The sequence below is a fragment of the Poecilia reticulata genome, linkage group LG10 (assembly GCF_000633615.1).
Source record: "Poecilia reticulata strain Guanapo linkage group LG10, Guppy_female_1.0+MT, whole genome shotgun sequence".
Classification (NCBI taxonomy): Eukaryota; Metazoa; Chordata; class Actinopteri; order Cyprinodontiformes; family Poeciliidae; genus Poecilia; species Poecilia reticulata.
Genome location: NC_024340.1, coordinates 11,127,451 through 11,151,990, shown reverse-complemented (window position 1 = coordinate 11,151,990; position 24,540 = coordinate 11,127,451). Strand labels below are relative to the sequence as shown.

At 39.0% G+C, this 24,540-nt stretch overlaps 1 protein-coding gene across 4 annotated transcripts in view; it reads right to left on the bottom strand.

Moving 5' to 3' along the window:
• The window catches only part of unc5a (unc-5 netrin receptor A), a 171,900-nt gene that overhangs the window by 112,980 nt on the left and 34,380 nt on the right, over positions 1-24,540 (bottom strand). The gene's annotated exons all lie outside the window — the stretch shown is intronic.

Here is a 24,540-nt window from a genome sequence, read left to right as displayed (position 1 = left end):
GTAGGACAAAAGTAATTCCTTTTTCCACATTTGGCTAACCTATAAAGATAGGTCATTTATGTGAGTGTGCGATGAAATCCTAACAAAGTCGACTGCACCTACTTTAGGACTGTTTTACACCACAAAATAATTCATACTTACTAATGGCCCCAACAGAAGATGAAAATGATTTGTCAATGTTTACTTTAGGCACACCATAATAACCAACAAGCTCCTTGGCACGCTAAAGCTTATTAAGAACAATGACTGTGGTGTCAGAGAAAAAGATAATTAGTTCTTCAAAAGAGAGACTCCTCTGCTCCACTTTCTCTGTACAATAATACCACGTATATAAAAGCGGAAAATGACAGAACAAAGTCAAGACTAAGAACTGTGATCTTGTTTTTTTTTTATAGCTAAATATGAGCAATTATTTCATTACTGATTAGTGTCAAAAAGAGTCTTTATTCAGACTGTTCACCAACTGATTCATACAGAACATTTAATCAGCCTAAATATCCTAACAGTGGTATGTCTTGAGGATAAATCACAGCTCTAAATTGTTAAGCAGCTGTAACAGCAGAAAAACCAGTAGCAGGAATAAATCTAAATTAGATTGAGAAAATGTTTGATATGCCCACAAGTGTCCAATGTAGGAGGCAGCAGTGATGCCTCGGGACTTCGAGGCCTTCTGAGCCGCACAAACTATTCGAAAAACAGAATATTATTGAGTGTAAATAGTCTCAACTTGAAAAAAAGGAATGAGAAAACAAAAACACTGACATGAATTTAACAACAAAACAAGCGTATCAGGGGTTTCCAAGGGAAAGGCAAAGGTTGTCTAATGTGCTTCTCTGCATAAGAATACAATAAGTCTTCACATGATCTGCATACTAACCTTCCCAACAGACGTAATTACTGCCGGCTGGAGTGGCCGCGCTGACTCTCTGTAGCATTAAGAAAAATGAAAATAGTATTCTAATGCCATCTCATAATGTTAAAGTGAATATTTCCTAAAGATCCAGAGTCTTTCTTATCCTGAGTTGTTCTGCAAAAAGCTATGATTCTGTTGTTTCCACTGTTTCGCTGAAAAAAGTAGGGCAGACATTTAATGCATCAGAATGCACAAGGTCACAGATCACATCCGTACCCCGATGCCATCCGGATGTTCTTCTGGGATTTTGAGTAGAAATGTAGACACAGTGCAGCTGGGAGGTGCACACCTATTTACTTTTAGCATGTGGAGGAAAATCTCAAAAACTCAAACTCATTGCTTCATGGTCCAGTTTTGATGCACACATGGCCATTGTTGATGCTTTCAGTCGTGGATTTGGGTCAGCATGGGCAATTTGACTCATCAGGAGCTACAAACCCTTTATCATCACATTTTATTTGTATAGCACATTTCAGCAGCAAGGCATTTCAAAGTGCTTTACATCATAAAAACACAAAAACACAAAGTCATGCAACATAGAATCAAGAATACATTAAGTCAAGTGCCATCGTTAAATTCACAATTGATTACATTTCAAATGCAACTCCAAACAGGTGGGTTTTTAGTCGAGATTTAAAGGAAGTCAGTGTTTCAGCTGTTTTACAATTTTCTGGAAGTTTGTTCCAGTGCAACAAAAAATTATCTACTGCGTATTTTAACATCTTCTACTAGAACCAGCAAACACATCTTGAGCAATATGAGCTACAGTAGCTCATCTGTTAGATCAGACCATAAATACTCACTATTGCACATATGAGCTACAGTTTGGAGATCATCTGACCCAGTTTTCTAACCATCACAATCACAAGGCCAATTTTCCCTGCTTGTAATTCATAAACTGCATAACATAGTTCACAAACAGAAGCACTCGTGGAGAGAAAATCTATGATTTTCCATTCATCTGTCAGTGGTCATGATGTTTTGCCTGATCTGTATTCAAATTCTATTGCAACCTATGAGAATAATGTGTGGAAAACATTTTTGTTGTATAATTTGACATTGAGATGTAAATTTTTTTCATAACTGTGTGGTGGAAAGAAAGGTTTGGATCCTTATACAGTCCTGGCTGCCGCAGTTCATGTTGCTTAAAAACTGATGTGTATCTATGCTATGAGGAAAGGTGTGGCCCAAAGAGGTCAACACCCTGTATCAAAGTAGTATGCATAATTATTAGCTAGTTTAAAAATGGGTGAAAAAAAGAGATTTAACTGCCTCTGAAAAGTCAGAGGGATGCAGCACTCTTTAAATTGCTAAGATATTAGGGTGTGATCACAGAGCCATTTTGTTGCAAATAGTCAACAGGGTCACAAGAAATGTGTTGAGAAAAAGAAGATGCAAATGAACTGCCAAGGATTTGAGAAGAATCAAGCGTGAAGGTACCATTAACCCATTATCTTCCAGCTCTGTCATATCCCATACCTGTAACCTCCCTGGAGGACCTATTAGTGCAAGATGTTCGGAGTTCAGAGACACGGCCAAGGCAAGCGAGGCTGAAACCCGGCCACCTCTGAACAAGCAGAAAAGCGTCTAAACTGGGGCAAGAAATTTTTAAGGACAGATTTTTTTAGAGGTTTTTATGGACTGATGAAATGAGAGTGACGCTTGATGGACCATATGGATGAGTACTTGACTGCATGAGTAACAGGCACAGAGCTCCACTTCAAGTCAGATGTCAGCAAGGAGGAGGTGGGGTACTGGTCTGGGCTGGTATTATTAAAGATGAGCGGGTTGGACCTTTTCAAGTTGAAGACGGACTTAAAGTCAACTCTCAAAGCTACTGCCAGGTTTTAGAAAATACTTTCTTCAAGCAGTGGAACAGGAACAAGTCTGCATCTTTCAGAAAAACAATGATTTTTAGCAAAATTGCTCACTTATTTGCTGTTTTTTAAATGTCAGAATTGTTTATTGGAACGTTTTGAGTTGTTTGTTTATAATTCCCACTCATACATACAAAACATAAAGAAACAATGTGAGATTGGAAAATGTAGTTGCACAAAAATAGTTGCCCAATATTTGTTCACGTATCGATATCGAATTTACATAATCCCTCCTTTATAACGTTTTAGATTAGCTGAGAGCACTGTAATTGGTAATTAATAAGAATAATTATGAATTATATCAATTATCAATTCTCCAATTATATAAAGCCTTAATACAGCCTACTAAAACTATCCCTGAAATATATCTTGGTGACATTTTAAATCAAATGTATCGGAATAAACTTACTTAACATATCCAGTTTAAGAAGTTGCCACAAAAAACACCAACTTGCAAGTTTAACCACACATAACACAATGTTAGTGTCTGAAGACACAAAATCCTTTGCAGGGGAACATCGATTAGCCCTCTTAACAGAACAACTTGCTTCGACTTGTAATCTTTCCCCGCTCCATTCGCCATATTTAGTAAAGACATGTCATTCTTCTGCTGATAGTGGATATTGATTTTTGGACCGCTTTGCTCTAAATATCGCACTTCTACAATAGAGTGGGCATAAAGGCTTTTCTCTGGATGAGATTGCTGCGTAGGAACAGGAGCGCTGCCCCAGAAATTTAAAGGAATTTTTCATGTGAATCTGAAAAGCTTTTCAGCACGCCTATTGTTGCCCGTCCAGTTGTGTACACCCATAACGGACGAGCCCATCCTGTCTTGCGAACACGGCAAAAAGGAACAAGGACGTGCTAATGTGAGGTCACGATTTCCACGAGACGGATGCTCTGAGGGTTTAAGCTGGTCCACCTCGCCTCCCCTTTTCTTAACTGTCGTTCCTCGACTCCTCTTCCCATATGTTGCAGAAATTTGATTACTTGCCATTTTCCAGCTCATTAATAAATGCTTATGTTGCATTTGTAATGAATGTGTCCTAGCTGAAACATGATCAAGCTTCTGGCCTCACTGAGTGCCTTTTCGGATTATCGCTTTCACCTTTGTGGTTTATTTCGCCGGTGTGGCAGCAGGAAGCCACAGCAGAGGCCCGGAGCACAAAAAGGGAACGTTTTCAGAGGAACCTAATTACAAAAGGATTTGCTTGAAATTATATACAGAGAGTGTATCAGTCACTCGTGAAAAATAAAAAAAGAAAAAAGAAAACTGAGATGTACTTAAAAATGATAAGTAATTCCGTGCTATACAGGTGTCAACCTAAACATAAAAAAAAAAATCTCACTACAACAACTTCTAAATTTCCCTGGCATGTGTCCACTCCTCCTAATTTCCCCTGCTTGCTTGCTCACTTAGACAACCAACTCATTGTTAAATAGATCCTTATTCTTACCAGGCAGCAACAAGAGATCAACACAGCTGAGAAGCTAAACATTCAGCTATCCCTTTCAGTCAAAATCTAGCTGCATTCAGCCTCTGCAGATGGGACCGTTGATGCACATCAGCAGCATTCACTAGAAGCAGGATATCAATGCATAACATCTATTTGCATCCATACGCCCTGTGCCAATTACTCCCAGTCTATTGTCACGAGCGTTTACAGTAATTATAGCTTATACCACTTGTGACTTGCAACCTCAGTAATCTGAGTCTTTTCTTTCCATTTTTCTCAGCAGAGCCAAAATCTTTTATTCATCTCATTTGCTTCAGAATTGTGGGATAGTTTGATATTTTACTTTTTTGTGCATGCGTGTGTCTGCGTGTGTGTGTCAAGAGTTGCATAAGAGGATTGATGGCCTACGCAGGCTCTATATGTAGATGAACTGAGGCACAGCAAGGAGCTGATTAGTTTTGTTAAACATAAAGAATGAAACAAGAGCTAAACCTCCAGACTTCATCAGGATTTTAAAGCCGGCACCTCTACAGACACTAATTAACACAATATATTCTTATTTCAAGCCTGCAGAAAAACGCACGCAAAGCCAAGACTTCATTTAGAAAAAAAAGACACTACTGTTCTGTTTATGAACTGTATAATTTTGCAAAGCACAGCCAAAATCAAAACTCCAAGCTACTCCAATACTTGCAACATGAAGCATAGCATTAACATTGGGTGAAATGAATTACCCGACAGCCCACTCTTAGTCTGTTCTAGGAGCGTTCATTTGCAACTTTAATTCCACAAATGGACTCCAAAAGTGTTTAAAGGGAACGAGACAGCCTTAGCAGTGACAGCTCAAAAGCTGTTTCCTCGTAATAAATACACTAATGCTGCATAATCAAGTCACATGTACATTACTGTCTGCTTGAAAGCTTCTCAGAAGTCCATGTAGATGTAGAGCTGTATTAGAAAAGAAGCTCATGTTTTCCTTTTTTTTCTTTAAACCGACATATGACGTAGTTGTAATTTGGACAGAAGCTCGGACAGAAGCAAGCAGGAAAACAAAGTGTCTTAGATGTAAATGATATTATATTGTAACAGGAAATGAATAAGGAAACACATTAAGAAGCTGATGCAACATGTCATTTCGTTGTCCTGCTATAATAAACTGCTGTTTCTTCCTTTAACCTTAAACGCCTTATTCATAACTAACTTATAAACCCTCCCACAGTCAGTAGTTTGTTCAACTAAGGCTTGATTCAGTTTCACTTCCTTTTTTATTTCAAGTGCCCTGGTATGTCGAAGAGGACACTTACCAGTAACAAAACTTATTAGTTTGTTTTTTCAAAGGCCCACAACTGTACAGATGTTTTACTATGTTTGATGGGGGGCATGAGGTTATTTTCCATATGTTCATCGTGAGTGAATCTTGGCACAATAAGTAAATAAAAAAATCCAATACTAGTAACTTTACATCAAATACCTATTTCCTAATAGTATTTTTACACACCGCATGAAGATGATTAAATTAAAGGTCTATGTTTATGTATCGCAACAAACGATAAGCTTCTTCTGGTCAAATCCATTTTCCGTTTTCTGACTGAAGCCACTGGATTTTGCATTTAAAATAAAATATATTTTAATATCCACCCTCCTCCTGTGCTTTCTGACAGTTTTTTTCAGGACATTTTGAAGATAAACAGATAGATACTTTAAAAATATGACTATTTCTTGTGAAAAAGGATTAATTTATTGTAAAGCTTTTTAAAGCATTTACATTCAGTGAGAAAAATGTGGAGGACTCTATATACCCTTCCTTGATATTTGGCCCAAGTTGGCTGCTAAGACTGCTTTATTCTTATGCCTTAGTAAGTGTGCTTCTTCTGTTTTGCCACCTCTGTTTTGCTAAAAGCCCAGTGATTGCAGGGTTGAGTCAGTGTGGAAAAATGAGCCGAACATGCGTATGTGTAAGATGGAGGGTTGGCTCGTGACGCCACCAAAGAGATGTTGGCCTCCTGTGCCGGAAAAAAGTGTGGAAATCTGCAGAGTGGAGCGAATTAGCAACTCCCCGCTGAGCCAATCGAAGGGATGCAGGGATAAAGGGAGGGAACAGAAAACTCCATTATGGTAAGAAAATAACCACAGCAAAAAGAAGAGCGAGAGATGGGGGTGGGGGGGCAGAGAGCGTGTGTGGGTGGGCCCCTTTGGGAAAAACCTCAGAGGGATCCAAAGCCAGGTCACCTTCTCCATAGAGAGCAGCTGTGAATAGTGTGTCCCTGGAAAGGAATAGCAGGGGGGGTTACAGTCAAAAAGCTTTGTATCTTCTGCACCAAAAGCCTGGCTTCTTTTTTTTTGCTGTCTTCACCCGGCACAGGTCTGCAATAACAAAGCCAATTAAAAAGCCCAAGAGAGGAGCTAGCACAGTCTCACAGTCGCCGCTCGCTGACTTGGCAACCAGAGTTATGACTCGGGAGAGTACCTTTCAACATCAAATATTGAGAATACCAGCAATTACCATTCAATACCTTCATCCTGCAACTCTCTTACTGATGAGCTAAAGCCATTTTAAATTCATGCAAGCCCACCCTCATGAAATAATTGATGCCTCAGCCTAACGCCTAGTGTTTAGGTATTAATGCTGCAAACCACAAAGGAGTGTTTTATTTTGCAATAGTGGAGCCACCGCTGAGGTTTCCACTGTTCAGGAGGCGGCGTTTGTTTTCTGCTGGATGTCACACCGCATGACATTAATTCTTATTCAATAGCAACGTTTGGTACAGTAATATCTTCTGGGTGACATGCGCCGAAGCTGATCTCTGCTGCACATCCTCCGTCATCTGCAACATCTGTTTGATGCATTAACTAGAGGTTACTAGAAGTTCATGACAGCAGCTACTGTCAAACTGTACTAGCAAGATTTTATTTCTTGGGTTTCAGGAATCTGTTTTGTATCAGAACCAGGGTCAAACAACAATGTACAAGAGTAATTGAATTCAAGTCTATCTATATAACTGAACCTTAATGGTTTGATTTGATTCTATTTTTATACAGAAGTTGTAAAGTGCCCTGAGGGGGCATTTGTTCTGAATTGGTGCCAAACAGTTACTGTGTTCAATTGCTTGCAAGCGCAAATAGTAAATCAGCCAATCACATAACAGCAACTCAATGCTTTAAATAAGCTGTTCATGCTGCTGCTGCTGGAGGTGGCATAATGGTGGGAAGGAGATTTTAGTGGCACACTTTAGACCCTTTTGTGCAATTAAGTGTCATTTAAAATGCCACAGCCCACCTGAGGATTGTCAATGACCATGTCCACTCCTTTATGACCACACTCTACCCACTTTCTGATGACTACTTCCAGCAGGATAATGTGTYGTGATGTCACAAAGCTCATATCTACTCAGACTGGTTTCAGCTACCAGATCTGACTCTAAAAGAGCACCTTTGGGAAGCAGTGGAATGGGTGATTGGCATCACAGGTGTGGAGAAGAATTAAAGCTGTTCTGAAGTCAAAAAAGGTTAGCAAGGCAAGTTGCACCTAATAGTGGCCGGTGTAAGTATAAACAAACCAAACTGAATAGATTTTAACCATGGCCTGCACCTATCGTAGTGCCTTGCGGACAGCAATTGCAGATCTTTTTCATCAGTGGTGAGGCTTAAGCTTTGTGCTTCTCTTTCACTGTCATCTGGTAGATTTGAAATCCCTTCCTGATCGATTGTGCTAAAAGCTCTAATCTGATTGTTAAAAGAGCTGATTTGACAAAGCTGTTATCAAGCTGATTTAAGCACCAATCAATAGTGCATTACGTGTGGCTTTTTTTTCAATTTTGCTCAGGGTTTGGAGAACCTATCAATTGATTGGCTCCCTCACCTCTCCAATCACACCAGGAACAGTGAAACAAAAATAATGTAAAATCGCTCAAGTGTAAAAGTGCAAGAATATCATTACATTCCTTTTGTGAATGTCTTAAAATTAAATAGTGTCTACTGTAATGAGCTCCATACTTGTTTGATTGTATTATTAAGGGTAGTGTAATGATCCATGGAGAGTCGTGCAGTTCCCCTCGAAGGCCCACTTCTTAATTAAAGCAAGGACATACACAGCCATCTCAAGTTTCCTTCCCTTTTTCATGTTTCCACGTCTTTTAGGATTCACTCCACACACATATTCAACATCGGAGGGCAAATAAATTGATTGCCAGCAGCTGAAGATACTTATCTCCCCACGAGTCGGCGTTGCATTTAGAGACCTCAATACACAACCAGGAAGCACTTCATTACATTGATACTTAACAGTAAGCGAAAAGACCAAACACTGGAACAACACCAGCAAGCCGCACTTACAAACATGGTAGGACCAAGATGGAGTGTGACACGATGATCAAGACCTCCGGGCTAAACAGTGTTCATTAGTGGCAGTAGTGCAGAATGAATAGAAGCTGCTTACTTATGCTGCAAGCATCTTGGTGAAAGCGAGCAGGAAGAAACAGAGCTAGCCTTAGCCTCATGCTTGCCTGGGTAGTGATGGCCAATTAGGCTTCTCGCTGATGAGCCATGCACAGGCCCTGTAAGCAATTAGGAAGGCCAGGAATCTGCTCATTATACAGCAGACTATCGAGCTTTGTCCTGTGTAGTGCACATCTGCAGCCAAAAGATTCCAGAGATGCCTATTCAATATTGAAATTACWATTTATTAGGAATAAAAAGAGGGGGGGGGGATGCTCTGCAGTCGCTGCCTTTATTATATTGTTACCGCAGTAACATCTCTACATGATGAGGAACCCACCCTGCGCGCTCACCAGAGGCCGTTTGTGAAAAGAAAGCGTCTTTGATTTGACATTCCCTATTGTCTTTTCAGATGTGATTTGTCAATATGATGTTGATAACCAATAAAGAAGCTGACACAAACTAATGCATCACAAGCGATATTGTCTTTTGACTGACAGCTCGCTGCCTCCTGTATTGATTCACCTCACAGTTCGAGACGCGCTGCCAGTYGGGGCTTCTAATGCAGTCAGAAAATAAGGAGACAAACTCTTATTTTAAAGACAACCGAGCCTGATAACAGACTTTGTGTACTCAATGGAAGTTAGGAAGATACCGCCAATAAATATAAAGAACCCTGAGACTTTTTTAAACTCAAGAAATAGCGATATGGTCACTATAGGTGAATGTTTAATATGCAAACATTCAACCAAACAGGTCATGTTATCAACACTGTTCAGTGAGGAAGTTGTTTCTGCAGGGAGAAAAATCTAAGTTAGTTGTTTTCAGAGAAGCCAAACAAATAGAAACTGAACTATTTAAGTTGGTATGTTCTGTCTGGATGCTCCAGCAGTGATCAACACTGAGTATCTGCAGGGGTTGATTATTTTGCCCCTTTACCATTTTGTACACTTATACACTTTAAACCATTTCCTACTCAATTTTTTCTAGCTTCTAACAGAAGCTGTCTAACATAAGAAGTTGATTCCTGTCGACCTTAGGAATCTTCTGTCGATATGCTGAAATTATCGACAGACACAGAGAAAACGTCAGAAATGTCTTCCAACAAAGCTGCTCTATTTTTTGTCTTTGTTTTTTGGCACATACAATGTTGACTGTATCTACAATACCTATGTAACATCCCAACATACCCTCTTCTATTTTGCTGTGTCTCATCTCAAACCGTTACTGTCCATCTGCCACTGCTCCTAAGAATAATCAATGATCAATAATGACCGCTCAGAGCAGGAAGAGAGAGAGATAAATATTTTAAATACAGTTAAAAACTCTTTTCAACGAGAAATTGGAAAATTCCAAAAATGATATCGACTGATATCCAAAACTGATATGTAGGAAATTAGCCACAAACCTCTAATCTGTGCATCTCTGTTCTCAGAAGCTGAAGCACCAATGAGCATCACTTTGCACATGAAGGGCATAACTATTGCTTGCTTCACATGGATCCAGTGGCATACATTGGATTATTAAGGCCCAAAAGTGAATTAAACACAAATGTTCAAAAGTTACTCAGAAAACTCATTTTTTGGCTGCACTCTTAATKCTATTAGTGAAAGCCTTCTGTTCCAGCTGAAGCCCTCATGTGGTAAAACATCTGGCCTCAGAATCAGAGGACGTCCATTAAATCTGTTAGGAAGCATCATGAATTTTCTGATTTTGTCAAGGATGAATCTGCCAAGGTTTAGTTTTCAACCATCTGGCCACCAACGCAAAAAAAAAAAAACAGTAAGTGGTCAGCTTCAAGGGTTAAAAAGATGGAGATCAAAGACGGGGCATTTATCACCCGCGGAAGGATGCTTGCATGGGTTTGGTTTTGAACTTTCTGGAAGCGGGTTTACAACTGAGCACAGAGTAGGAGGAATACGCTTAATCTTTGAGAAAAAAAAATTCTATTCATGGTTTGTATTTAAGCGCAGGGAGCAACACTGTGAAGCTGTTTGAATGTGCAAACCTAAGATGATTAGGCTAGTRGGAGTAATATGTAGAGAGAAGCCATATGTGAGAAGAGGAATGTGGCTCTTTTCCCAAGAAATGAAAACCTTCCCCTGGAGGACGATTCGCTAACACCCAACCCATGGCAGGACGCACAAATGAGAGTTTGCAACACACACAAGCACAAGTGGAAGAAGCTCACCATTGCAACTGTAATGAAAACTGATTAGGTTTTATGGCTGCTTAATGTGATAGAGCAATAGTAGCATAACTGTGATTTAGAAAGAGTATAAAATATGGTTTTAAAATTTCCTTCCAAATAATCTGAATAGTGGGGTGTGCGAATATTCGTATAGACCACCTTAAAGTAAACACGTTGCTGGAGCACTTTCTGCAGATTAATATCTTAATCGATAAAAAACCCTAAGCACCAGTTTTAAGTCTTTACAGTCTAATAGGACTGCCCCATAGTTAGGTCTATCCAACTTCTTATAAATTGACCAGCTTCCTTGCTCCACCTTAAGAAAATGATCCCCACAGCATGATCCTGCCACCACCATGTTTAACTGAGGGAACAAACGGTATATTCAAGGTGTTACGTTTGTTTTAGTTTTCCACCACTAAATGCTCTGTTTTTAGAGAGCATTTTGCATTTAGGCTAAATATTAGTTCCATGTAAAGAGCTTCCTCCAAACGTTTGCCGTTTCTCCTACATTGCTTCTTGTAAACCTTGTAACAGTCTAATTAAGGTTTTCTTTCAACAGTATTAGGTTTGTGGTGTGCAGAGCTAACATTTGTCTCATCAGCAGCTCCTCTCACCTGAGCTCTGGCTCTTTGCAGCTCCATCAGAGTTACCATGCGCCTCCTGGATGCCTCCCTGGTTAGCACTCTCCTTACAGACAGCCATWTCTTGGTGTATTTGCAGCTGTTCCATGTTGTTTCTGTGTGTGAATGATGTATTTAACTCTGCTCTATCGTCATTTATAACCCTGCCTTAAGCCTCTCCTCAACTTTGTCCTTCATCAATCTAACATTTGTTCACTGTTGTTGTCCAACAAGCCTCCACAGAACAGATGTTCCTCTTTTTTATAATAATACACAGGTGGACCTTGTTTACTAATTAGGGGATTTGTGAAGGCACRGGATTTTATTTAGGGATATCAGAGTAAAGCAGATTTAAAATACAACAAATTTGCAAGAAATGTTGATATCCATCCACCATTTCCATCTTCATGCCCTGSTCCCTCTTGGCCTAACACCTAAAGTCACACTGAATTTAGTGACTGTAATGTGAAAAAATTTGAAAAACTTTTAGAGGTGTCAATGCTTTATCAAAGCTTTCTCATAAAACCCATCACTCTGTACAACCGTAAAGCACTTTCATGTTTCTTGGTTAAAACGGAGTCATACATTCTGGATCAAACAGAGCTAGAAATCACACGGAAGCATTCAATTAAATAAAATGAAACATGCAACACTGAAATGTATCCGATCATAATAGCTCTAAAATTACCCAAATARCAATCTATCCAACAACAAGAATTGGCTGCTGTTCCTTTTGTAGCTGTATCAAAACTGACATCAAAGTGTGAATAAGCTGAGAGTCTGCAATTCTCACTCTTTAGCGATACAGTCCAACAATATGACATGGAAATTCACAATTACAAAAMATATGCTGCAGCAGAAATTTATGCAGAGTAAAAGATAATCAGAATGACTGAGGAGACGGTGAGACTTGACATTCACGCTTTACATAACCATACTTTTTCACGGCACAGTAAATAAACTTCCAATTACACGAAGCATTTTCTCTGAATCTAATCTCCCTTCGAGTCTTCAGAATGCATTTTACATAGACTGCTACACTCATGCAATTATCTTTGCTAAAATTAGCACCCTGAGTGAAAACCGAGGGCTTGATGAGTTCCGGATGGTAAGCAAGCAAAAATAGGAGAGTTGAAGTTTGATAGTAAAACAAAGAATACCTCCCTCAGCCACTGGAGAATCRCCTAAATCGGACTGATTTAAGACATAACACCAAACATAAAAGGCTAAACGTGAATCTAACCACCTTAAAGGACAGCCAGGCACATCCTGCAGGGTGCTGTTTCGGTCTCAGTGGCACCTGTTAAAGTTTTGATGGATATTGAATGACATGTGAGTGAGTAGCTGCTGGGTATCCAGGGGATCCAGACCTCAGTGCAATCGTGAACATATGGACATTAGCATAGGCTGTCGGCAGCCTGCTGTCCCTCAGACCGAGCGCTGGGACAGGTCTACCTAATGCTGTGCAGGGTTCTGGTTGGACAACAAGCTCCCAGCGCTGGCAGGGCTCCARCTTTCAMTGGACAGCTGAGGCTGGATGACGGCCAAGGTCATTTGTAGAAACTTTAGTTAACTGACACGCCGAAAAGACTGACAGCTTGCTTAATCTTGTTCTTCCTTTTTTTTTTTTGGTTTAGAAGATTCAGCTTGATGAGTCAGAGCTGTTATTTTAGCCTTTGCAAGCTTTCACATGGATGTCATCAACCTTGTCAAAAAAAGTGACAAAACAAAGCTCCCTTTCTTGCAGCTTGAAATGCTTGATTTGGTCAAAGGTGTGGACRACTATTTTCAATTAGCTTTCTRGACAAATAAAAACAGCAAATAACTTGTTATATATGTTAATCTCTTTTCTCTTATATTTCTAAACCRGTTGAAAACATTAAGATTGGTATGATGCTGCAGTGTAAGCATGGGTTTTAAAGTTTAAGCAATTATTAATCATATGTGATAAGTACATCTTTCCATTTATGGCTGCCTCATTGTAATTTAATATTTCACCAAATCCTTTTGATGTTCGTTACTTCATTTGAGTATAACTACAAAAACACACACAAAAAAAATCCTCGCTCTTGTCAAAATGAAACTGTCCTGTCCACAGCTAAAGACAGAATTGCAAACGAGGACATAAACTTGACCTCTGTGAAAAAAAMCCAACATGTCAGGTTTGCTTGCTTCATCGGCCAGTTTTATGTAGGTGGTAGCAGAAAATTGTGATAATTGGTGCAAATAAAATGTGAAAACTTTACTTTTATTGTGACAGACGCATTTCAAAGAGATATTAAGATGTTGCCTATATTTAAAAATCAAATGTCAACATCAAACAAAAGTTCTTCATTTCCCACTACACTCAAAATAAAATTGACATTGTAATGATGTGATATATGTGCTAGAAGAAATATAATTTCAATTAGGAATAAAACATATTAGTCTTATTRTGAAGCGCACAAATTGTTTTCTCTGAACATATARCTTACCTTAGTAAGCCAAAGTTGAACTAAGGGCAATAAATAAGTCTTTACCAAAGATGTGCTAAAACGTACAACTACTAATCTCTCACAAATTTATTTWAAAAAAAAATTGGAATTAAAAAAAATAGACTCCCATTTAATAAGCATTTGTTAGAATAATTTARTGAGATGAAGACATTTTACAGGATATYTTAAGTAACAAGCGCTGTCTGTAGCTAGATTATCARCATAACAGGAAGGAAGAGAAGAAATATGCGACTATGTATCCTGCCAGATATGCAGAGAGACAGAAAATTAAACCAAGTTCAAATGGGAGGTTTTGTGGGATAAGCATACCAAACAGCCTTTGAATCCTTGAAATTCAGCCTTCAGACAAATGGCTGGCTGAGGAATTCACTCTGAACTGACAGTGGTGTGAAAATAGCCTTTTCTTRTTTACCCAGTTCAATATAAAGCTTTGATTTTACTCCCGTAAAGCCAATTTTAACTCCACCATTACATAACAGTGCTCCTCTCAGTGCTGTCATTTTTATTTTCACCTTCTGTTGCAGGCAAATAAGTGGCACGCTTAATCTTTAAAGCTCACATACACAACATGGCTTTTACTGTTTATCATTAAATGTAAGCAGTCTGCATGCTAAACGCAGGGGGGGAAAAAAACGTTGAAATGATGTGCAACCGAAGAAGCAAACACATATAAAAACATGTTACAGGATGTCTCTCCATCAGCTCATTACTACTCAGAGATAGTCAGAACGAAACAGATCTCCCATACAGGGAATCGGGACAACTCGAGTCAGCGTGGTTGTGGAGAYGCTCAACAGCTCCAGCATTTTTTCTGACAGAAATGCCACTATGAAAACACTGTGTGCCACCTACATCTTAGGAATGCAAAATCCRTGTCTTGGATGTAATATTTATCATGTAAACGTCTTGCAGGCTCAGCTTCTCCCTCTAACCCCRCTCAATATCTGTGCTACGCCACACGGCGAAGCACACCATCCGGTGCTGCATTAGGTGCTCTGCGCCACACATACACCTTCTTAAATGTAGGCATTTCAGAGGMGAGATTTTAACATCGGAGGGGCGAACATTCTGCCTCTGCACTTCCTCCATCCAGTGCACTGGTATCAGCACTGCAGGATAAACAGACACAAGCCTGGGGTACTGAAGTGGCTAGAGATATATTCGGCAGCATAGAAGGGCTAAGATCAGTACAGGTCTCCTTGGGGCAGATGTGACTGATTTCCATCAAGCTGGCTTGCTTCCACATATGCATTACTTCTGTGCAATTACACCTCACCTCACTGAGCAGAAAGTAAAAGAAAGCGGTGTTCAGAGAGGCCTTTTTTTTTTCTTTTAATACACCACATCATACAACTAAATGACCCTGACTGTGCTCTCACCTTTCTCTAGTTTCTCTGCTTGAATGTTCTTTTCAGCATGCAGGTAATCGCTCCCTTCCTCTCTTTTTGCCTGGGTGTCATCTGACATGTACCTTCAAGTAGATCCCATGTGAAAGGCATGGCTAAATGCAGGAAGTGATCCCTGGGTCGGTRCACCTCTCAGATTTACATTCCATTAGATGGCTAGAGCAAATCCACCTGGTGTGTGCACCCATTTAYCCAGGCAAACCGCAGCACAAACCATCTGGAGGGCGGAGGGGAGGGATAGGATTGGGTCCTAGAGTGTGAGAGTAAATGTGATGAACAAAGCAAATATGCTCTTGGTCAAGAGATTTCTGTGCCCACTGTGGACTTAGCATTCTACCTTCAGATGCATTTGTTTTTACCCCTCTCCTCAGACTTCTCRGCCTCTGCAGAAGAYGGTGGGATTTGTACAGAAAGATGGATGCAGTTTGTAAACTTTAAAAGTGCCAAAACACTTAAAATAGTTGAGCCAAGTTCCATCTCGCCAACTAGTTAGTGTTCCATTTTCAGCAGGTTTCTAGAGAGAAGGTCATTGTGAAAACATGACCTTATTACAAAGCAGAGGCTCTGAATGAAAAATTAATTTGTTCCATTTGCTGAAAGTTTGTGTTTGAAAACACAATCCTCCAATGAAAATAATGAGAATTAAAATGATTTCCAACCTTCCATCCACACCCTGCAAAACTAACAAAGACAATTAACACAGTCTGTTTAACATGACGGATATAAATATATTTGCATTCTATCATTATTATATAGGCGTAATCCAAGAAAAGAGAAGCGGGATTCCTAAGCTATTGCATTTGGAAGAACTTATACACAAATGCGTTCGTATTTAGCGGCTCCACTGTATTTTCTGTGTCAGAACAAGACAAACAAGTCCATAATTATGAAGTGGAAGAAAATTTTACATGATTTTTAAACTTTTTATGAATACGAACCTAAAATGTGTGGCTCAGAAATTCTCCCAGCAAGAAGACCCAAAACATACAGCTGCAAATAAAGCTTTTAGATCAGAACAACGTTTATCTGTTAGAATGATACAATCAAAGAATAGGAGGAAATAAAAAATACCCTTTATTGACCTAAATCCAATAGAAAATTTAAGTTGGGCTTGAATAATCCACTTCCCATTCGATTTTAAAAAGGCTAAGATAAATCAGTAACAATTTCAGTTTACGCATATGAAAAGCTGGTAGCAACACACCCCAAAAGACTTGAGTCTGGAATTGCAGACATATGTTGTTCTATCAGGTACAGACTGAATGCAAATGCATTTTTTTCTGATTTAAAAAAAGGCATTTTGTTTTCACTTTAACATAATGTTTAGTGTTAGAGTAAATAAAGTTTGTGTCATGTTGCAGGTTGGTTAATGGCAGGCCCAGATGCAGAGAGGCAAAGGCAGTTTGTAAATGAGGAATACTTTATGGAAATGATGGACAAAAAAACTCACAAAAAAATCACAGGGAACAGAACGCAAACCATAAACCCCGGGGGGGGGGAAATCAGCAAGGAGAAAAGAAGAAACCACGGGGCAGAGTGGGGAGGTAACGGAAGAAAGATTGAATGTTGAACAAAAGACCTGGGCTGATGAGTTAACGGGTTGCAGGTGTGAGGGGAGGGAGAGAACGAGCAGCACAGAGGCTGAGGGAGATTACAAAGGGGACTAGGAAATAAATCTAACTCTAAAGAATGAGTAGACATGAGGAACATGGTTAAACTACAGCAAAAGAAATAACTAGACACAATAAATAAAAAAGCTAGAACCTGATGACTGAAATAAAGTAAAACAGAAACAAAGGAAAGAGACAAACTAAGAAACAAACCTCAAAACAACTCAAGATCCAAACATTTTGAGGTTCCAGTGTAAATATAAAAACATGTTAAAGGGTTATGAATCACTGCTTTGTGATTACACATGATTTCTAAGAATTGATGTTATTTTGCAATGTTTATGGAATATAAACCAACCCTTTTTGGGTCTTTCTAGAATTTTGAGGGGTGATTTTAAAGAGTGGCCAAGCACACAAAGACAAACAGAACATGTGTGGAAGCGGYGCAGTGTGCAGGATCTTTAAAAGCTTCTCTGATTGTAATCGGTTGATCTAAATTAAATCAGAAGAATCTCTGGATTCATCCCCCAGAGTGAGTTTGGACAAGAGGGTCTCTTCGAGGAATTAACCTCCAGCACTTTGATGAAACAGGAAGCACCTCACAGCGGGCAGGAAATGATTATTCAATTAGTAGACTGACAAATAACATTATGAGATAACATYGCTTCGGCCTTTGGAGATCTGGGATGACCTTGTGCTGATCTTTTCTGACCTTTTATTGATCAAATTAATTAATCAGAGAATGCAAGCATCGCATTACCCATCTAAAAATAATTAAATGATGAATAAGATTACCTTTAGTTCAGAATTAGCATGGGGATTTATATTATAAGGTGACATTTATTTTTAAGCCGCTGAGCCTTCTCCAAACGCATGTTATATGTTGATGTGATTTTAAAAAGTCACCTGTTAATCAGCATTATAAATCCCAACACAAAACTATAAAGCAGGTTTTAATATGACCTCTGCAGGACAGAAACTGCAGGCGTAAGTGCAACTGTGAGAGGATTATGATGCATGACCTGAATAAAAGTCATAGACGAGCAATTTTGATTTATGAGGGCTTTTTTTCCACACATTGGAACTGCAGTATGTGCATTATAAGGCCTTAGAAAACAACTCCTCAGTGCAATAAGAGCGTTCTTGTGTGGTGTTGGTTGGTTCTTCGCCTCTCGCGGATGCCAGTGAATCACGGCTGCATTTCTAAGATCCTCGCTTGATGCTCCGACTGATTGGCGCCGTTATTCAGGAAATGTGACTGAATATCGTTTTTTAAAATTGCAAAGCAAATAAATAATTTCTTTGAAATTGTTTTAAAATAGCTGATTTGCTCTTCACAAGTATCTATTTGAACCCTTGCGCAATTGCCTTTGTTGGGAGGTTAATTAAAATACCTGACTTTATTTTAAAGCAATTAACTTTAYGCCTGTTTTAGTCCGTTTGTTTTCTCTGACTGAACGGGTGCAATTTCTCTGATTAAATATCAACAAATTATAGAAGCCGGTGAACGCCATGAGATAGTGGTGGCAATGTTTTATACGACTAAAATAAAAAATAAAAAATGTAATGAGAGTAAATACATCCGAAGTGTGGGTTGCGGCATTGCAAGTCATAAAAATTATCACCCCGGAAAACAGATTTGTTTTTCAGGGTTATGAATAGACGAAAGAGACTGTGCATAACCTTTTTCTAATTAATGTTAGGCTAAGTAAGTAAGAAAAAACAAAATGATTAGAATGAATGGTCATTTGGAAACTGAGTAAAAGCATATTCACCCTCATAAAACCTTTCAACACAAATGCTTGAACAAGATCCAGCAGCTTGGCGCCACCCCACCGAGGGTCCTGATCCCCTGGTTGTCTCTGTGGGGCGGCAGCATCATGCTATGCTAGACCTGGGTAAACATTTATGCACAGAGGCCGACTTGGGGCATATACATAGCAGTGGAGATGCCTCTGATTTACGACGTTGCATTTCCTCCCCGTTGAGCTCAGTTTCAAAAGGCGCAGGAAACATGCAAGGAAAAATATGAACCAACAGTGACAAATTGAGTAGGAAGGTAAATGTGTGACCACTGAGGAGTAAAAGGGCTTGTAAATACACAAATGTCAGAATAAATGAATACACCGCTCACAGACCTGAGATGTATACTGTGGAGTTTTACTGTCTTATTCTCACTGCTGCGTCTCTGATTTGCCCTTTAAAAATCTTGCATAACCACAGGAGGCTTGAATCGGCCATGATGAGTCAGTACATCAATACATTACCATATATGAAGTGCTCTAGCACTGATGTAGATGCTGTTTCTCTCATGTGGTGGAAAAGTGCTTCTCAAAGTCATGTAAACACATTTGTAAAACTGCAGTTTTATCTGGAAGGAATTGTGACTGCTGTAAGATGATATTTTGATCAGTGCATAGGGAATGTTCTTTAACGTATTTGATATGCCATTAAAATTAACAATGTTTTGATTTAAGTAAAGTGTACAGGGTGTAAAATAGACTTTGCAAGTGCTTGCAGCTACAACAGAAAACGAGTTGCATGAGTATAAACTTGTGTTGCGCATTGGGTAAAGATAAAAAAATTATGTGCAATGCAAGTTTTTAAATATCAAACTCATTCAGTCTTTTTATTTTACTGCTTGAATATATTGCATCAAAGCAGTAAATGGCTTTCAATGTGCCACGCTTTGCTGGATTTCATTGTCATTTAAGGCGTATTTGCAGAACAATTAAATGATTCCTGCCTTTAACAACATCCTGCAGTTACATCAGCACATCTGCTCCAGCGCAGCTTCTTCTTTTTATGCTGCTGTTATGTTCAAAGTCTGTGTGTTTTGAATAGTCATGGCCTCGTATGAGATTCTGATGGTATGATAATCCTCAATAACAACAGTTTGATGGTCTCAGTGTATTGACTCAAGACTCTCATAAAAATCTGTAATTTCATCAGGATGTTTTTATTTCAAAAGAGAAATTCACTACCCTTATTACTGGTGCTAAAATATTGACGATAGCAAAGAAATTGCTATCATCACCGTTATTAATTTGATGCAAAGATAGGCATAGGAAGATTAAGAAAAGAAGTGTTGATCTGCACTGCTAAAAAAAATCAGTGTTAGTGTGATGGATGTTCTGAAATCTTGCTTTAATCTCAAGTTAATATAAAACTCCACTTCAGCTCAAACACCAGAGAGTCGGAAAGTCATTTTAAATAATGCTGTGATTAAAAGAAACCAGCATTAAAAAAAATAGATGTTAACAGTAATTAAGAGTCAAAAGAAAATATAGCAAAATCCCTTTGCTAAATTTAACTCGAGTAAATATATTGCACAGCAACAGCATTTCAAAACATTGTTTTCTCTGCTGTTGTGCTTTTTGAAGAGTAAAATTAGAAGCCTAACAAGATGATATGTATAATTTAGAGAATTATCCTTATTCTCTGCTTGCTGAGTGAGGCTGCCGAGGGATGTTTATTTGACTGATAGACACTATATTTTTCCAAACATTTGTTCTTACAAAAAAAAAATCATATGGGTGTACCCCTCTGCTAGTTAACAGTGCTTGCTTCTCACTACTGACAAAAAATGCACCGTCTCTGACTTTTTTTTAACGAGCTTTGCTGGGTGCAGTTTGTTCTGTGATTGTACACAGCTGAATAGCACACAACAACTAGTAGTTAGTTTCATGTGGCTGGAGAAGAAATTACAAAATTTCTGCCATTTCACTGAAAAAAGTTTGAACTACAGGAATATAATTTTGTTGTTTTACGACTTTAAGGATTTCTCATCTCCTTCCTGGTGCCCAGAAGGCCTAGAGCAAGTCAGGAACTCACCTAATAGTTGTAAAAAAGCTTCAGTGGTATAAAAGATTTGCTTACAAGGTCATTAAAAGCTCTCATAAACATAAACCATCTTTTGAATTTGCACTGTAATTAAAATACAATAAAAGTCATCTAAATACCCACAGCACACATGAAGGTTATTTTCCAAATCTTATTTGTAGTCTAAATAGAAAATTATTTTTTAATTACACGACTTTGTGAACTTTAAGAAGGACAGAATATCTCAACATTTGCTTGATAATTTTCATTCGCATCAGAAGCAGCAGAGGGGAGGAAAGCAACCCGGCTTCCTTTGCCTGATCCTCAAACAGATTGAAATATGCTGCTTATTCATTCACGAGGTTCATAAATCATTAAGACAGATGACAGTCGGATAACCTGTGAAAAGGTCCTTTCTATTAAAATGTAACTGTTGTAGGTGCAGCTCAATTTATTGGCACCTTTGATGAGGCTCAGTCAACACATTACAATCCCGACAAGTCAGTCAGCAACAGATCCAACATTAATGTGATGCAAGAAATGACTAAGGACATAAACATGATAATATTTAGCATAATTGTTAATGTTATTGTGCTTATTCTATTTCCAAAATTATGTTTGTGCAATGAATTATTATCTAAAGTGGATATTATAAAAAAATATCCAGATAGCTTACATGAATATAACCCTGTTTTAAGCCGAAAACAGTTGATGTGTAGTACAATGTAAGTAAACAGGAGATTCAAGGCGGCTATGAGAGTTTTATGCTAAACGTGTGCTGACTGACAAAGCAACATCTTCTTAAGGCTTTGCTGGAGATCGGCCTAAATCCTGCTCATAAATTTTATATTAATGCCAGAGGTAACCAAGGTTGTTATTCCACAGTATTTCTCCTGGTCCATTAAACACATCTAATAAACCGCAACGCTCTGTCATTTCCCCATCTAAGTAGCTCGGCTGAATTGCAAAACTTGTGCATAAGAGACTGTTTACTCCTTGCATAGTCTGTTGAGACTTCTGCGGCTGTACTTCCCTGTTAGGACTGGTTGGCTTACAGATAAAAACACTAACAGACTCACCTTGCTCTGCACCCGTAGGTACGGTAACCTTGTCATCTTGGAAGATAATAAGATGAGTTTTTAAAGTGCGGATCATGTGGAAGGGGGAGCAGACTCTCTCAGATCTTACTTAGCGCTCTGTTGTAGCTCATTCCTCGGGAATAAGCAGTTGACTTGATAACAAGTCACAAAATCTTTCATTCCGGGGAAAAGTATGAGCTGTCTATCAACACTTTTTCCGTCAGCAGGAGAGAGAAATAGCAGCAATTTGTTAAACTTTGCAAAAACCTTCAGCGGTTTATGCAAAAGCTTCTGCTTTCACACCTTCTTTATGCAGCATGTTTTAAGATTTGAAGAGCTTTCCCCTCAAGGTTCCCGATGTAACCTAAGTCCTAATGAATATCGCTGTCTCAAATAAGGAGGCGACTATGGAAGTAACGCTACAATTCAGTGTTTATGAAGCTCCAAACCAAATGATAGGAAGAACAGTAACATGGTCTATTGGGTTATTAACATAACTTAGCATGTAAATGTTAGGCCCACACACGAGGAATGAGTTCTTCCTACCTGAGTGAACCGAAATACTGTGCTCCACTGTTGTTCACTGACAAACTAAATTAGGAGATCATTTCCTCACTGTACAGACTCTGGGTGTATTCTAATAATTTACACAAACACATCCTCCCTTGCTTGGTATGGTAATTAATAAACTGTAAGAAAAACTGCAACATGGGCTCCTACATTCAGTATTCTTAGTCTAAATGGAGCCTTACTCTCAGAAGAAAGTAGAAAGCTTTCTCACAGCAAGACAGGAGCAACAACGCTGGTTTGATCTCTGCTTGAGCTCCACTTCTCTGTTGCCAGTCGCCGAGATGTGAGAGCACATGTCTGGCATTTAACAGCCATGAAAAACAGTCACGGAAGAGCCTGGCTTATAGACACCGTGACTTTTACTCCATGGTGTCTCCRCTGTCAGAAGCGAAGCCGATATAGAAAACATGCGAACGGGGACGCAAACGAACGCACACAGACAATTAAAAAAGGCTCCTGAGATGGCAGGCCGATCTGTTTATCTGCAGCGCAGCAAAGAGAATTGAAATCCACAGCGCAGATAAGACATCAATCTTACTCAGTGGGCTGCGTACAGAAATCTGATTATGAACAGAATTATTTCCCTTTTACAATTGTTTTATCTGCTCATTCCATGCCTCAATAGCAGATAACTCAAAAAGCTCCTCACAAGGTGACTGCTCACCTCGTGCCTGTCTAACATCACTGTTACAGGAGAGCAGCTGCAAAAAGCTTAGTCTTACACCATACTGGCTACAAATTACCAATAAAAGCACACACCTTCCAAACATACATTATTACTGTACGTCACATCAGGTAGCTGTTAGAAATGAGTAGTGACTAGCTAAAGGAAAAGCCTGCCACTGATAATCCTAGAAAATGGTTATCTCTCTTGAGGTGAAGGACTCGCATGTGTTTTAAAGACACTTTAAAACACCTTAAAATCAGCTCATGCTTTGTTGAGGAAGCACAACTGCACACTGAACACTTTAATTTTAAGACATTTTATCAGTGGGAAAAAAAAATCCATATTAAGAAACACTCATTTTAACCCTTTAAAGACATTTTAACAGATGGGGTCAAGTTTGTTACAGCAAGTTCATACTGACCCCATGTGTGCTTCAGCAAGTTTTTGTGTGGTTTTGGAGAATGACTGAACAGCCTCCTCCCACCCCCGCATCCCTGCGGACTGGACTGACCGTGACATTTGCTGCCCTCCTCCTGAGCATCACACTTTGACAGCGGGAGGGTTAAGGAAGTCACACGTGACACAGCTATTCATACTCCTGTTGTTAATACTTCAGTGTTGTCCAATGAAAAACTTAATTTACTGTCCAACGTATTTTTCCAGCTGTTTAAAGAAATCCTAAATATGTCCATAAGCCAACCCCTCCATTAATATGTTAATCACACAAAAGATTGAGACGTACAGAAATTATTACTGTACTTCCCGTACAAAAAGTACTTTTTTCATAGCTGGTCCTGTGACTTTTAGTCAAGTCTCTTCCGTCTCTATTTTGTTGGCGGAGTCGTTCCTGACTACCCTGATATAGAGCAAGGGCATCTGTGTGTCAGAAACTGTCAGCAGACTTCCAAGCCAAAGACGGTTTGTGTGAGTTTGAAGAGCAACTGAACACAACATGTCAGTGGATCACATCATTAATAAAGACAAGGTGCCCCTTACACTTGACAGTTTCTAAATAAATGCGACTTATTTTTTTCCCCCACTTCATTATGCATTTTTTGATGGACGCGACTTATACTGTGGAGCAGCTTCCAGTTCGGAAAATATGGTGCTCTTTGAACAATGTCTCAATCACTCACAGTTGTGGGTCCTGTCTCAAGCACTTTGCTTTTCAGTTCACCTGACATGTTTCTATAGAAGTTTGATCTGAGAACTGAGATGCCCATGTGAGAGAGTTTACTTTGGTTCTAGTAAAGCATTTCCATGTTGATTTTCCCTTATACTTTGCATCACTGTCCTGCTGAAAGACAAATGGTAACATTTTCTGTTTTATGCAAGAGGCATAAGATTTGTATTTAACATGCTCTGGCATTTTGAAGAGTTTTTGTTGCTTTGACAC